This window comes from Pleurodeles waltl, chromosome 3_1, assembly GCF_031143425.1.
Source record: "Pleurodeles waltl isolate 20211129_DDA chromosome 3_1, aPleWal1.hap1.20221129, whole genome shotgun sequence".
Taxonomy (NCBI): Eukaryota; Metazoa; Chordata; class Amphibia; order Caudata; family Salamandridae; genus Pleurodeles; species Pleurodeles waltl.
This window is the reverse complement of record NC_090440.1, coordinates 190,522,937-190,537,241: the sequence shown is the minus strand read 5'-3', so window position 1 is coordinate 190,537,241 and position 14,305 is coordinate 190,522,937.

Sequence of the window (14,305 nt, the reverse complement as noted above, 5' to 3'; positions counted from 1 at the left end):
CCACTGAGGGTGTGTGTTTGGTGCCTACTTGTGGCCCCTCCAGTGCTCCTTCAATCTTCCCTGGTCTGCCCTCTGAGTCGCGGGTACTTACCTGCAGGCCGACCTGACTCTGAGTACCCCCTGTCTCCATAGGAGCCCACGTTAAAATTGCTCATCTTTGACCTCTGCTCCTGGCCGGCTCTATGTTACTGGTGGTGGGTGTTTGGGGTTAACTTGGACTTCCTAAAACCCAGAGGTTGAAACTGTAAGTGTTGTACTTACCTGCAAATCAAACTAACATTTCTTTCCCCCAGGAACTGTTTCTGAAAATTGCAGTGTCCATTTTTAAAATAGATTATTGCCAACAATTCAAGAACTGTACAACTTATCGATTTCAAACAAAGTACTGTTGATATATGTGTAAAATACGAATCTAGTGAAGTACTTATCTGAATAAACTAAGACAACATGTTTTAGATATATAAAAACCATTGGTCTGGAGTTAAGTCATTGAATGTGTGCTTCTTCCATTGTCTGTGTGTGTACAACAAATGCTTTGCACTACCCTCTGATAAGCCTAACTGCTCGACCACACTACCACAAAAGAGAGCATTAGTATTATCTACTTTAGACTCTGTTAAGCCTCTGGGGAACCCCTGGACTCTGTGCACACTATATCTCATTTTGATATATACAGAGCCAGCTTCCTACATTGATGGATCAGCGGTGGGATCTACGACTTTGCATTCGCTGGACTACTCAGCCAATACCTGATCACACAGCTAAATTCCAAAATTGCCTTTTGAAAACTGATTTTTGAATTTGGCATATTTTTCTAAATTTTTAAAAGTCCAGCTAGGGCCTTGGTTAAGTCCTCTTAGCATTTCTTTTTAGATTTAAAAGTTATTTTTCAGTTAGGATTTCATTACTAAAAGTTGTTTTTAGTTTCTAAAAAGTAATCCCAACTTTTAGTAACATAATGATCAGCTCAGAGGAAATAATGGTGGAACTCAGCCTCACCCCGTACCTCCATCTAGGGATGCAGAGGTAAGGTCCCTCTGTAAGCTGAAAAAGATTAAAACATGTTCCAACCCTACTAAGGTCAAGCTCCAGGAGCTCTTGGCAGAGTACACCAGGGGCCACCCTGCTGAGGAGGAAAAACTCCACTCAGACAGGGAAGAGTTAGAGATGAGGAGGACAACCTCCACCCTCCTCACCTAACTAGGGAAACAATGATCCCAAGATCCCTGTATCCAAGGATAGAACTCACTGGATGTGGATCCTCCAGAGGGGAGTCCAGCTCCTCTGGGAACACTGGGTACAGCCTCAATGACGAGGACATACTTTTAGCAAGGATGGCCAAAAGGTTAGCCTTGGAGCAGCAACTCCTGGCTATAGAAAGGGATAGAGCAGAAATTGAATTAACACCCATTAATGGTGGCAGCAATATAAATAGGGTCAGAGCGAGTACTGACATCCTATGGCAGTGTCTCAAAATATGAAGAGGGTGATGTTATCACCAAGGGGTTCACAGCTTTTGAGAGGGCTTATGCAACCAGAAAGTAAAACAGCTCTCACTGGGGAGCTCTCCTATGGGAACTGTTCACTGGTAAGTGTAGCGATAGACTCCTCACACTCTGGTAAAGATGAAGAAGCCTATGACCACATGAAGGCTAACGTGATTAAGGGATTTGGATTCACCACTGAGGAGTATAGAATTAGGTTCAGGGGGGCTCACAAAACCTTGACCCAGTCCTAGGTTGATTTTGTTGACTACTCAGTGAAAACACTAGATGGTTGGATAACTGGCAGTGGAGTGCATGACTATGATGAGCTTTATAATTTGTTTATGAAGGAACATATGTTAAGTAGCTGCTTCAGTGACAAGTTGCATCAATATCTGGTAGACCTAGGTCCAATTTCTCCCGAAGAATTGGGAAAGAAGGCAGACCATTGGGTCAAGACTAGAGTGACCAAGACTTTCACAGGCCAAGTGCAGCCTTTACAACCCAAGATCCAGACAATTCTGGACTGGGAAGCTCCAAAAACCCAGACTCAAGTCAGGGCATTCCTTGGCTTGACTGAGTATTACAGGAGGTTTGTGAAGGGCTATTGATCCATTGTGACACCCCTCACTGAACTGAATTCAAAGAAGATGCCAAAGAAGGTAAACTGGACACTTGACTGTCAAAAGTGCTTTGACACCCTGAAAGAAGCAATGTTATCAGTACCAGTTCTTAAAGCTCCAGATTAGTCTAGGCAGTTCAATGTGCAAAAAGATGCCTCTGAACATGGGATAGGAGCGGTCCTGTCCCAAACCAATGATGATGGCCTTGACCAGCCTGTTGCGCCTGCAGCTTTTGAGTGACTCCCACGGCCCCCTCATAGAACAGCATTGGAAGCCTGATGTCCTGTTTGCACCCTGCACCCGGCTTGCCCCTTTTGCAGCTGAGGGTGTGTCTTTGGTGCCTACTTGTGGTCCCTCCAGTGCTCCTTCAATCCCCCCTGGTCTGCCCTCCGAGTCGCAGGCCGACCTGACTCCGCGTACCCCCTATCTCCGAAAGAGCCCACATTAAAATTGCTCATCTTTGACCTCTGCATCCGGCCGGCCCCGTGTTGCTGGTGGTGGGTGTTTGGGGTTAACTTGAACCCCAACCGGCGAACTTCCTAAAACCCAGAGACTGAAACTGTGAGTGTTGTCCTTACCTGCAAATTGAACTAACATTTCTTCCCCCAAGAACTGTTTCTGAAAATTGCAGTGACCATTTTTTAAACCCATTATTGACAATAATTCAAGAACTGTATAACTTATCGATTTCAAACAAAGTACTGTTGATACATGTGTGAAATACGAACCTAGTGAAGTACTTATCTGCAACCTGAATCTTGTGGAATAAACAAAGAAAAGTTATTTTTGATATATAAAAATCATTGGTCTGGAGTTGTCATTGAGTGTGTGCTTCTCTATTGTCTTTGTGTGAACAACAATGCTCTGCACTACCCTCTGATAAGCCTAACTGCTCAACCACACTACCACAAAAGAGAGCATTAGTATTTTCTACTTTAGCCTCTGTTAAGCCCCTGGGGAACCCCTGGACTCTGTGCACACTATGGGGGTCATTCCGACCCTGGCGGTCGGTGTTAAAGCGGCGACCAACCCGCCAACAGGCAGGCGGTCAAAAAAATGGAATTCAGACCCTGGCGGGAACCGCCAACACAGCCCGCCACTTTAACACTCCGACCGCCACGGCGGGGCAAACAAACAGCGCGGCGGTCACCGCCAACAGACAGGCGGCAGACAATGTACCGCCCACCCTATCACGACCCACCAATCCGCCACCTTTTTCGGGGCGGGAGCCCCGCCAATAAAAACAGGGCGGAAACAGATCACAAACGGGAAAACGCTCACCTCTATACACTCCACGAGGAATCTGGACAGCATGGAACCCGAATTAAACATCCTACCAGCGATTGTCTACCTGCTCCTCTACCAGGAGCACGAACGCCGCCGCAGGAGACAACGGTGAGTACTGCACCTACGACACAGGGGAGGGGGGAGGAGAAAAGATTACAGGCACACACATACGCAACACCCACCCCCACCCCAAATCCCCACACACCAATGCAGAGCAACAAGTCAGATTTACACCCCGCAAACCCCCCGGAATAATTCAAAGACAAAATAAAATGATCATTAAAATAGAAGTATATTAAAGCATATTGGAACTTAAGTGAAATATTAGATTATTAAAACAAATAAATCACAACATGAAGAATATGAACATAGTCCAAAAGTCCGGCACATATTGGCTACATGCCACTGTCCGTGGGCCAATGTGCATAAACACATGGGCAAAGCCCACACACGAAACCCAATTCCATTGGAGAGAACACTGCTGGGGCATCAGATAATAAAACCACAGGCACCTCAGGGGGAAGGGAAGGAGGGGCACCTCAGCCACATGAGTCCACAACGCCAGATCCACGAGGGGCCTCCATGCCCACTGTACCATCCTGGGGAGTGCAAAGCCACAGTCTCACAAGTCTCTACAGTGGGTGGATTGCCCACTGTACCATCCTGGGGAGTGCAAAGCCACAGTCTCACAAGTCTTTTCAGTGGGTGGATTGCCCACTGTACCATCCTGGGGAGTGCAAAGCCACAGTACATCTGGTGGATTACAGACTCCACTGGTTATGGAGGAGGCATGGTGCCCAGAGTGCTTCGTGAAGCCCTGCCCGACACAGATCCGGCCCTGCCAATGGGCCAGCGGTGCCTGAGATGAAGGCCCCAGCGGAGCGGTGCTTGAGAGGAAGGGCCCAGCGGAGCGGTGCTTGAAAGGAAGGGCCCAGCGGAGCGGTGCAGAGACGGCGGGGCCCAGCAAGGCGGTGCTTGAGAGGAAGGGCCCAGCGGAGCGGTGCTTGACAGGAAGGGCCCAGCGGAGCGGTGCCTGACAGGAAGGGCCCAGCGGAGCGGTGCAGAGACGGCGGGGCCCAGCGGAGCGGTGCTTGAGAGGAAGGGCCCAACGGAGCGGTGCTTGACAGGAAGGGCCCAGCGGAGCGGTGCTTGACAGGAAGGGCCCAGCGGAGCGGTGCAGAAACGGCGGGGCCCAGCGGAGCGGTGCTTGAGATGAAGGCCCCAGCGGAGCGGTGCTTGAGATGAAGGCCCCAGCGGAGCAGTGCTTGAGATGAAGGCCCCAGCGGAGCGGTGCTTGACAGGAAGGGCCCAGCGGAGCGGTGCCTGACAGGAGACGGTGGGGCCCAGCGGAGCGGTGCTTGACAGGAAGGGCCCAGCGGAGCGGTGCCTGACAGGAGACGGCGGGGCCCAGCGGAGCGGTGCTTGAGATGAAGGCCCCAGCGGAGTGGTGCTTGACAGGAAGGGCCCAGCGGAGCGGTGCCTGACAGGAGACGGCGGGGCCTAGCGGAGCGGTGCTTGAGATGAAGGCCCCAGCGGAGCGGTGCTTGAGGGGAAGGGCCCAGCGGAGCGGTGCTTGAGATGAAGGCCCCAGCGGAGCGGTGCTTGAGAGGAAGGGCCCAGCGGAGCGGTGCTTGACAGGAAGGGCCCAGAGGAGCGGTGCAGAGACGGCGGGGCCCAGCGGAGCGGTGCTTGAGAGGAAGGGCCCAGCGGAGCGGTGCTTGACAGGAAGGGCCCAAAAGAGCGGTGCTTGAGATGAAGGCCCCAGCGGAGCGGTGCTTGACAGGAAGGGCCCAGCGGAGCGGTGCTTGAGATGAAGGCCCCAGCGGAGCGGTGCTTGAGAGGAAGGGCCCAGCGGAGCGGTGCTTGACAGGAAGGGCCCAGCGGAGCGGTGCAGAGACGGCGGGGCCCAGCGGAGCGGTGCTTGAGAGGAAGGGCCCAGCGGAGCGGTGCTTGACAGGAAGGGCCCAGCGGAGCGGTGCTTGAGAGGAAGGCCCCAGCGGAGCGGTGCTTGACAGGAAGGGCCCAGCGGAGCGGTGCCTGACAGGAGACGGCGGGCCCAGCGGAGCGGTGCTTGAGATGAAGGCCCCAGCGGAGCGGTGCTTGACAGGAAGGGCCCAGCGGAGCGGTGCTTGACAGGAAGGGCCCAGCGGAGCGGTGCAGAGACGGCGGGGCCCAGTGGAGCGGTGCTTGAGAGGAAGGGCCCAGCGGAGCGGTGCCTGACAGGAGACAGCGGGGCCCAGCGGAGCGGTGCTTGAGATGAAGGCCCCAGCGGAGCGGTGCTTGACAGGAAGGGCCCAGCGGAGCGGTGCCTGACAGGAGACGGCGGGGCCCAGCGGAGCGGTGCTTGAGATGAAGGCCCCAGCGGAGCGGTGCTTGACAGGAAGGGCCCAGCGGAGCGGTGTCTGACAGGAGACGGCATGGCCCAGCAGACCGGTGCTTGAGATGAAGGCCCCAGAGGAGCGGTGCTTGACAGGAAGGGTCCAGCAGAGCGGTGCCTGACAGGAGACGGCGGGGCCCAGCGGAGCGGTGCTTCTCACGGCGGGGCCCAGTGGAGCGGGGCTTCTCACGGCGGGGCCCTGTTCAGCGGTTCTTCTCACGGAGGGGCCCTGTTCAGCAGTTCTTCTCACGGCGGGGCCCAGCGGAGCGGTGCCTCTCACGGCAGGGCCCTGTTCAGCGGTTCTTCTCACGGCGGGGCCCAGCGGAGCGGTGCCTCTCACGGCGGGGCCCTGTTCAGCGCTTCTTCTCACGGCGGGGCCCTGTTCAGCGGTTCTTCTCACGGCGGGGCCCTGTTCAGCGGTTCTTCTCACGGCGGGGCCCAGCGGAGCGGTGCCTCTCACGGCGGGTCCCTGTTCAGTGGTTCTTCTCACGGCGGGGCCCTGTTTAGCGGTTCTTCTCACGGCGGGGCCCAGCGGAGCGGTTCTTCTCACGGCGGGGCCCTGTTCAGCGGTTCTTCTCACGGCGGGCCCTGTTCAGCGGTTCTTCTCATGGCGGGGCCTAGCGGAGCGGTGCTTCTCACGGCGGGGCCCTGTTCAGCGGTTCTTCTCACGGCGGGCCCTGTTCAGCGGTTCTTCTCACAGCGGGGCCCAGCGGAGCGGTGCCTCTCACGGCGGGGCCCTGTTCAGCGGTTCTTCTCACGGCGGGGCCCTGTTCAGCGGTGCTTATCTTGTGTTCCTAGGGAACCAGATCTGGCCAATCATTCCCGCTCAGTCGCCATCCGACCTATCGCTTGCGGGGCCCACCTGTGTTGGACTCCTGGGCCCGTGGGTTGCCCTCCGTCACACCCCAAATGGGGCTGATGGGGCCCTCCTGGGCAGCTCGCCTGCTGCCGGACTTCTTCGCCCTGCTGCCCTTGCCCTCCTTGGACGAATCTCTGGGGCCCTTGCCTCCCTTGGAAGTATCTCTGGGGCCCTTGCCCTCCTTGGATGAATCTCTGGGGCCCTTGCCTCCCTTGGAAGTATCTCTGGGGCCCTTGCCCTCCTTGGAAGAATCTCTGGGGCCCTTGCCTCCCTTGGTGGATGGGCCAGGTGACGGTGCAAGGCTGGTGTCCTTGGGGGCAGCCGTCTCAGGCCTGTGGCGCCGGCCCTTCACTTTTTTGCTTCTTTTCCCAGGGGGTGGGCTGGCTGTCCCCTTGCTGCTGGCCGATGTTCCTGCCCTAGGAGCTGGTGGACTCCAATAGCCCTGAACGATGGTCCTAGTAGGTGCAGGGCTTGTGGTGGCTGAGGTGCTGGTTGGACTCTTACGAGATGGAGGGGGTGGGTCAGTTGTTGGAAAGAGGTCAAGGTTGGAAAGGAAAATCAATTTCGAAAGACAGGGACGGGTAGTTGTAGTGGGTATGGGAGTGGAGGAAGAGGATGTGGTTGTAGGAGAGTCAAGTGTGCTGTCTTTGGGTGCAGGTGCTTGTGACGGAGGCTGTCGTGAGGTGGATGGCTGTTGGGTGGGTGGCTGCCTGCGTTTGTGTGGTTTGGAAGAGGGGGTGACAGACACACTGGGAGAGGACACAGGGGACGTGTAAATGGTAGTGGGGGTGGTGACTGCACATGTGCGGACTGTTCTGGTGGGTGTGGTGGTGATGGACGTACTGGCTGATGGTGGTGTGCATGCAGGTGTGAGTGGAGATGTCACAGGGAGGAAGGAGGAAGACGAGGAGGAGGGGGACACAGTGGAGGCAGTGGGTGTTGCTGTGTCTGCATGTGGATGTTGCTTGGGTGAATGCTTGTGTGATCTGTGGTGCTTATGTCTGGATGAGCTGCCCTTGGGTGTTGATGTGTGTGCAGGCTGGTCTGTAGGTGTGTCTGGGATAGGCAGAGGAACAGGGGAGTGGGACTGGGTTGAGGAAGTTGGAGGGGGGAGGCTAGACACAGGGACAATTGCTGCCGTCAGTGTTGAGGCCAGAGCGTTGAATGATCGCTGATGGGCAGCCTGACCCGAATGAATGCCCCACAGGTATGCATTGCTCCGATGCACCTCCCTTTCCATCCCCTGGATGGCATTCAAAAGGGTAGACTGCCCAACAATGAGCGTCCGGAGGAGGTCAATGACCTCCTCACTGAGGGCAGCAGGGGTAACTGGGGCAGGACCTGAGGTGCCAGGGGCGAAGAGATGCCCGGCTTCCTGGCCGAGCGGGCACGGGGCGAAAGCTGAGGGGCTGCTGGGAGGGCGGAGCTGGTGCGCTGGGTGGCGGCTGTACCTGTTGTAGCGATGGGCACGGATGGTGCCGCCACCAGAAGGGAGCTCCCTTCCGAGGACGTGTCGGTGTCGCTGACGTCTCCACGGGTCCCCGTTGTGGAGCCCCCCTCGCCCTCCGTCTCACTAGTTAAGTCCGAGTCAGTTGCAGGGCCCTCCGGGCCCATGTGAGATGCAGCTCCCTCGTGCGCCGATGCCACTTCTCCTCCGCCTGATGATGCTAATGCACACATGAGCAGGAAAACCAAAAAATAAGGGGGGGAGAGAAGAAAGAAAGACATGTTGAGTGCATGCATTGGCGGCACCGTTGGCGGAGAGGACAGACACAGAAGCCCCCTGCACTACGCCGCGCACTCGGGGTACATTACTCAATTATTGTGACTTGGCCTACAAGTCTATGGACGACAAATGCACACATAGGTGAGCCCGGGCCATGGATAGCTGTACCTAGCACCCTACAGAGGTGGGGGGCGGGGGCACAGGGCCATGTCTAACGGAGGGGCCTAGCCTACAGAAACCACCCTGGCCTAGAGATAGCCACAGCCCTCCTCCCCCACCCAGACGCCTCCACTGTGCGCTAATATAGCAGAATGTGCTGATACTCACCCCCTTGTGTCTGCTGTGATGTCCTCACGCGCCCATCCAAATCGGGGTAGGCCACCGCCAGGATCCGGGACATCAGGGGGGTCAATTGACGACTGGCACCCCTCCTACGTTGGGAGGCCATCCCCAGCAGAGCCTCGGCGGTCTTTCTGCTCCCGCGGCGGATGTCCTCCCACCTCTTGCGGCAGTGGGTGCCCGGTCTGTTGTGGACCCCCAGGGCCCGGACGTCCTTGGCGATGGCACGCCAAATGTCGATCTTCTGATGGGCGCTGACCTATGTGACATGGACAGGGTGGAAAAAGAAATATCATCACTTTTCTGCATGGTCGATGTGAGTGGCCCCCCCTCCCCAACCTTGCCATGTGGCACATGCTCTCATCTGTCGTGCGTTGCTATCCTCATACGCTCCCCTCCCCACCATCTTACATCCACCCCACTCAACACAGGCATAGCCCATACTACGTGCTCCCAGTGTACTTACCTGTTGGTCTGGAGGACCGTAGAGTAGCGCATACTGGGGGAGGACCCCATCAACGAGTTTATCCAATTCCTCAGATGTGAAGGCAGGGGCCCTTTCCCCAGTCCCAGCAGCCATTGTCTCTTCCAGACCGAGTTCACAGCAGCACTTGCAGTATAGGTCCTCTCCTGTGGATGATCAGGTCTCGAGTGATTAAGCAGTTAGAAAATGGCGGTCACGACCGCGGCGGTGCGTACCGCGAACGCCGGCGCACATCGTCATTGGCTCCTGAGACCCATAGGGTTCTATGTTAACCAATGCTGCTTTGCGCCGCGGTCTTCGACCGCCTACCGCCACGGTGTGCCACGCCAGCGCATTGACCTCACATCCCATTGTCACACTTCACAGGTCAGGCAGCCGCCATTTCAAGGGCCCACATGGCTGAATTTCTACGGCGTCACACAGGCCTAGGCCTTGCATTGCCACTCATATAAGCCATTCAATGCATAGCGAATCGTGTACTGTGCAAGCTGTGGTTACGTACCTGTGGGTTGCTTGACTCTGTGCTCCATGTTGTCCTTCCTAGGCACCGTCCGCTGGGACTTGCGAGGAGATGGAGGAATCCTCCCGTGTACAGACCGCTGGTGGACCTGTCGACAATGGAAGAACGACATGTCATACTGACATACAGACTTGACCGAGCCACTATACATGAACTGTGTGCCCAGCTGGAGCCAGACCTGATGTCCCCCATTCGCCAACCCACAGGGATTCCCCCTCTGGTGCAGGTTCTGTCAGTACTCCATTTTTTGGCAAGTGGATCATTCCAAACAACAGTGGCCATATCATCAGGGATGTCTCAGCCTATGTTTTCTAAGGTTTTGTCCAGAGTGTTGTCTGCGCTGATGAAACACATGCGGAGCTACATTGTTTTCCCTGAGGTGGCCGATTTGGCTACAGTGAAGGGTGATTTCTATGCCCTTGGACATATCCCCAACATCATTGGGGCCATTGATGGGACACATGTGGCCTTGGTTCCCCCCAGTGGCAGTGAGCAGGTGTACAGGAACAGAAAAAGTTATCATTCTATGAATGTCCAGGTGGTCTGTTTGGCTGACCAGTACATCTCCCATGTAAATGCCAAGTTCCCTGGGTCAGTGCATGACGCGTACATCATGCGAAATAGCAGCATCCCTTATGTGATGGAACAGCTACAGAGACACCGTGTGTGGCTAATAGGTGACTCTGGTTACCCCAACCTGTCGTGGCTACTTACCCCAGTGAGGAATCCCAGGACAAGGGCAGAGGAACGCTACAATGAGGCCCATGGGCGATCTAGGAGGATTATAGAAAGAACCTTCGGCCTCCTGAAGGACAGGTTTAGGTGCCTGCATATGACAGGGGGGTCCCTAATGTACTCACCAAAGAAGGTGTGCCATATCATCGTGGCCTGCTGTATGCTTCACAACCTGGCTTTGCGACGCCAGGTGCCTTTCCTGCAGGAGGATGGTCCAGATGGTGGTGTTGTAGCAGCTGTGGAGCCTGTGGAGAGTGAAGAGGAGGAGGACGACGGGGACGACACAGACAACAGGGACACAGTGATACAACAGTATTTTCAGTAGCACACAGGTACGAATCAACCACGCCATTTTACATTTACTTAAAGTCTCCTGCCTCTCTACTGTCTGAGTTCCCCCCAAGTTCCTGTTAACTGAGTTGTGACTTTCCCTTCCGTTTTCAGAGCTGTGGGCCCCACTGCGTGACCTCTGCTTTGTTTGCCCATGTACTACAGCTGTGTGACAGTGGTATGTTGTCATCACAATGTAACTGAACATTTTGGCACCGTTATGTCTAATACATTTGTTCAAATTACATGCAGACTCCAGATTTTTTTAGTGCAAAAAGTGATTTAATTCAAGTGCTAAATTTATGGTACATGATTGTAAAACGGGGATGGGTGATGGTGGAGTAATGTCCATGGCAGAGTCCAGTTCTCAGTCGCACAGGTGCATTGTCCATATGCCTGTGGAAGGATGGAGCAGGGGCTGTTCAAGGTTGGACAGGGTGACAATGTGGGACAGTGGGATGACATCAGGGAGTATCATTTGCTGGCGGGGGTCTTGCAATCCTACTCTGTCTTCTTGTGAGATCTCAGGTTCCGCTTGCGGGGTGGTTCTTCTTCTGCAGGAGGTGGGGTTCTGGTGGCCCGTCGTTGTGTGGGGGCCTCCTGTCCACTAGCGCCGGCGGAGGTGGTAGGCTGTTCCTGGTCCAGGCTAGTGACAGGGGCCCTTTGTGGTGCCACATGGTCCCGCAATGTGGTGACTATCTGGGTTAGGGCCACGACGATGGTCCCCATTGCGGAACTAATGTTCCTCAGTTCCTCTCTGAACCCCATGTACTGTTCCTCCTGCATGACCTGGATCTCCTGGAACCTGGCCAGTTTCGTAGCCATCGTCTCCTGGGAGCGGTGGTATGCTCCCATGATGGAGGAGAGGGCCTCTTGGAGAGTCGGTTCCCTGGGCCTGTCCCCCCCCTGTCGCACAGCAGCCCTCCCAGTTCCCCTGTTTCCCTGGGCCTCTGTCCCCTGGACGGTGTGCCCACTACCACTGCCCCCAGGTCCCTGTTGTTGGGGTGGTGGGTCAACCTGGGTGCCCTGTACTGGTGGACACACCACTGATTGACGTGTCCTGGAGACAGAGGCATGGGCCCGCTGGGTGGGAGCTGTGCTGGTGTTCCCAGAGGGGGTTAGGTCTGGTGTAGCCTGTGGCTGTCTGTGGGGAACCGACTGTCCCGAGGTCCCCGATGGGCCGGGCTGGTCATCAGGGTCCAGGGAGACAGAGCTGCTGTCATCACTGGGGGCCTCTTCTGGGGGTGGGATGGACATCTCTGGACCCTCTGTGGCGGTGTGGTGGCGTTCGGGTCCTGCAGGGGTATAAGAGTATGGTTATTGCTTCTGTGTGTTGCATTTCGTGTAATGGGTGGGTGGCCGTGTACCCCAGTGCTGGCATTCCCTTGTGGGGGCTTTTGTGACGGTGGCTTGTGGGGGTGATGGGTGTGTGCAGTGGGCATGCTTTGGGGATGGGTGTCCATGCTTTGGGGAGGCATGCAGGGCTGGGTTTTGGGATGGGTGGGTTGTGATGGTGAGCCATTAGCAAGGAGTTGGTGTGATGGGGGTGGGGTGAGGGTGGGGTGAGGGTGGGGGTATGATTTGGCATGCAGGTGGGGTGGGGGGAATGAAGTAGTGAAGATTTGCCTTACCAGAGTCCATTCCTCCGCCTACTCCTGCGAGGCCCTCAGGATGCAGGATGTGCAAGACTTCCTCCTCCCATGCTGTGAATTCTGGGGGAGTAGGTGGGGGTCCGCCGCCAGTCTTCTGCACCGCAATGTTGTGCCTTGATACCATGGAACGCATCTTCCCCCGTAGGTCGTTCCACCGCTTCCTGATGTCGTCCCGATTGCGTGGATGCTGACCCACAGCGTTGACCCTGTCCACTATTCTTTGCCATAGCTCCATCTTCCTGGCAATGGTGGTGTGCTGCACCTGTGCCCAGAAGAGCTGGGGCTCGACACGTACTATTTCCTCCACCATGACCCTGAGTTCTGCGTCAGAGAACCTGGGGTGTCTTTGGGGTGCCATGGGGTGGTGTGGATGAGGTGAGGGGTGGTGTATGTGTTGTAGAGTGTGGTGAGTGTGGTGGTGTATGGTGTTTTGTGCGTGGAAAGTGTGTGGGTGATGTTGTGATTTGCCTCTGTGTGATGGTGTACTCTATGCTGTGCTCTCTCTCTCTGTCCTTCACTCGCAATTGTGGTCATAGGGGTTTGTGGGTGATGTGGGTGAGTGTTTTATACTGAATTGGGTGTGTGGGAGTGGTGTGTGTATGTGTCTCAGGTGTGTGTATTTTGAATTATCCAATGTGGATGTGTTTTGTAAAGGTGTGTGTATTTTGACCACAGCGGTGTGTACCGCCAATGGAATACCGCGGTTGAAAGACCGCTGCGGGGATTTGTGGGTCGGAATGGCATGGGCGTATTTCTGTTGGCGTGACGGTGGAGGTTTGGTCATCGCCAGTTTCCCGCTGACCTTTGGTGAGGAGGAATATTGTGTATGTCGGGTTTTTGGCGGTTTGCCAGTTGCGGGTCAGAATGACCGTGGCGGTTTACCGCGGCCACGGCGGTGTTATGGCGGCCTTCTGGCCGGCGGTAAGCGACTTTTACCGCCAAGGTCAGAATGACCCCCTATATCTCATTTTGATATAGTATTTACAGAGCCAGCTTCTTACATAGAGTCTGTCCAATATCCAGTCAACCAATCAACGGCGATTGTCGAGTCCTGGGTGCAGCAAGCAGGATTTGGTGTCATTTTCTTGGTGCAGCAGGACTACCGTTCTCAAGCCTTGGGTCTTCTTTTTGCTGGCCTTCTTGTGTCTGTAGAATCTGATCTGCAGGTCTAGGGATGCCCACTAAATACTGAATTTATGGGGCATTTAGGGGAGTACCTAGTCGTAGCCAATGGGCCATCTACCTTAGGGTGGCAACACCCACTATGTGACCACTTCCTGTTTGCAGAGATCACATCCCTATCCCTGATTGTCTATTTTCCTAAAATGCAAGATGGAGGGAAATGTAATGGAAGGTCATCTGCAACATCTTGGGAGTGGTGTAGTTTGGGGGTGGCCACTCCTTCTGGTCTTTGTGCATTTTCCTACTGCTGCTCCCACCAAAAGTGGGGGTTTGCAATGGGGGCGACAATCTGCTGCTAGCAGCAGGGCTGGGGTCGAGTTTCAAGGGTGGCAAGCCCTTTGAAGCTTGCAGGCAGGGCTGTGCACATTCCTGGGAGAGGGGGGGTGCCACCTCTGCTCAGGAAGGGCTTTGTTTTCTGGTCGCAAAGAGCAAAGGCCCTCACCCTAGTGATCCAGAATCTTGAGTGAGGGTGGCAGGCTGGTTAGGACCGGCGAGCAACCATGTCAGGGTTAGTTACCTTTTGCAGAGGTTACCTCTACGGTGGCCCCTGGGTCAACTCTGCAATAAATCTGGTACTGGTACCAGTTTGGATGCATGGTTCTGAGTTGTTTAATAACAAACAACTCAGGGTTCAGAGTGGCCATCATGCAGCTGTGATACTCTTACTGACCAGAGTCCAATGTATGCATTTAAATTGGCTGCTCTGT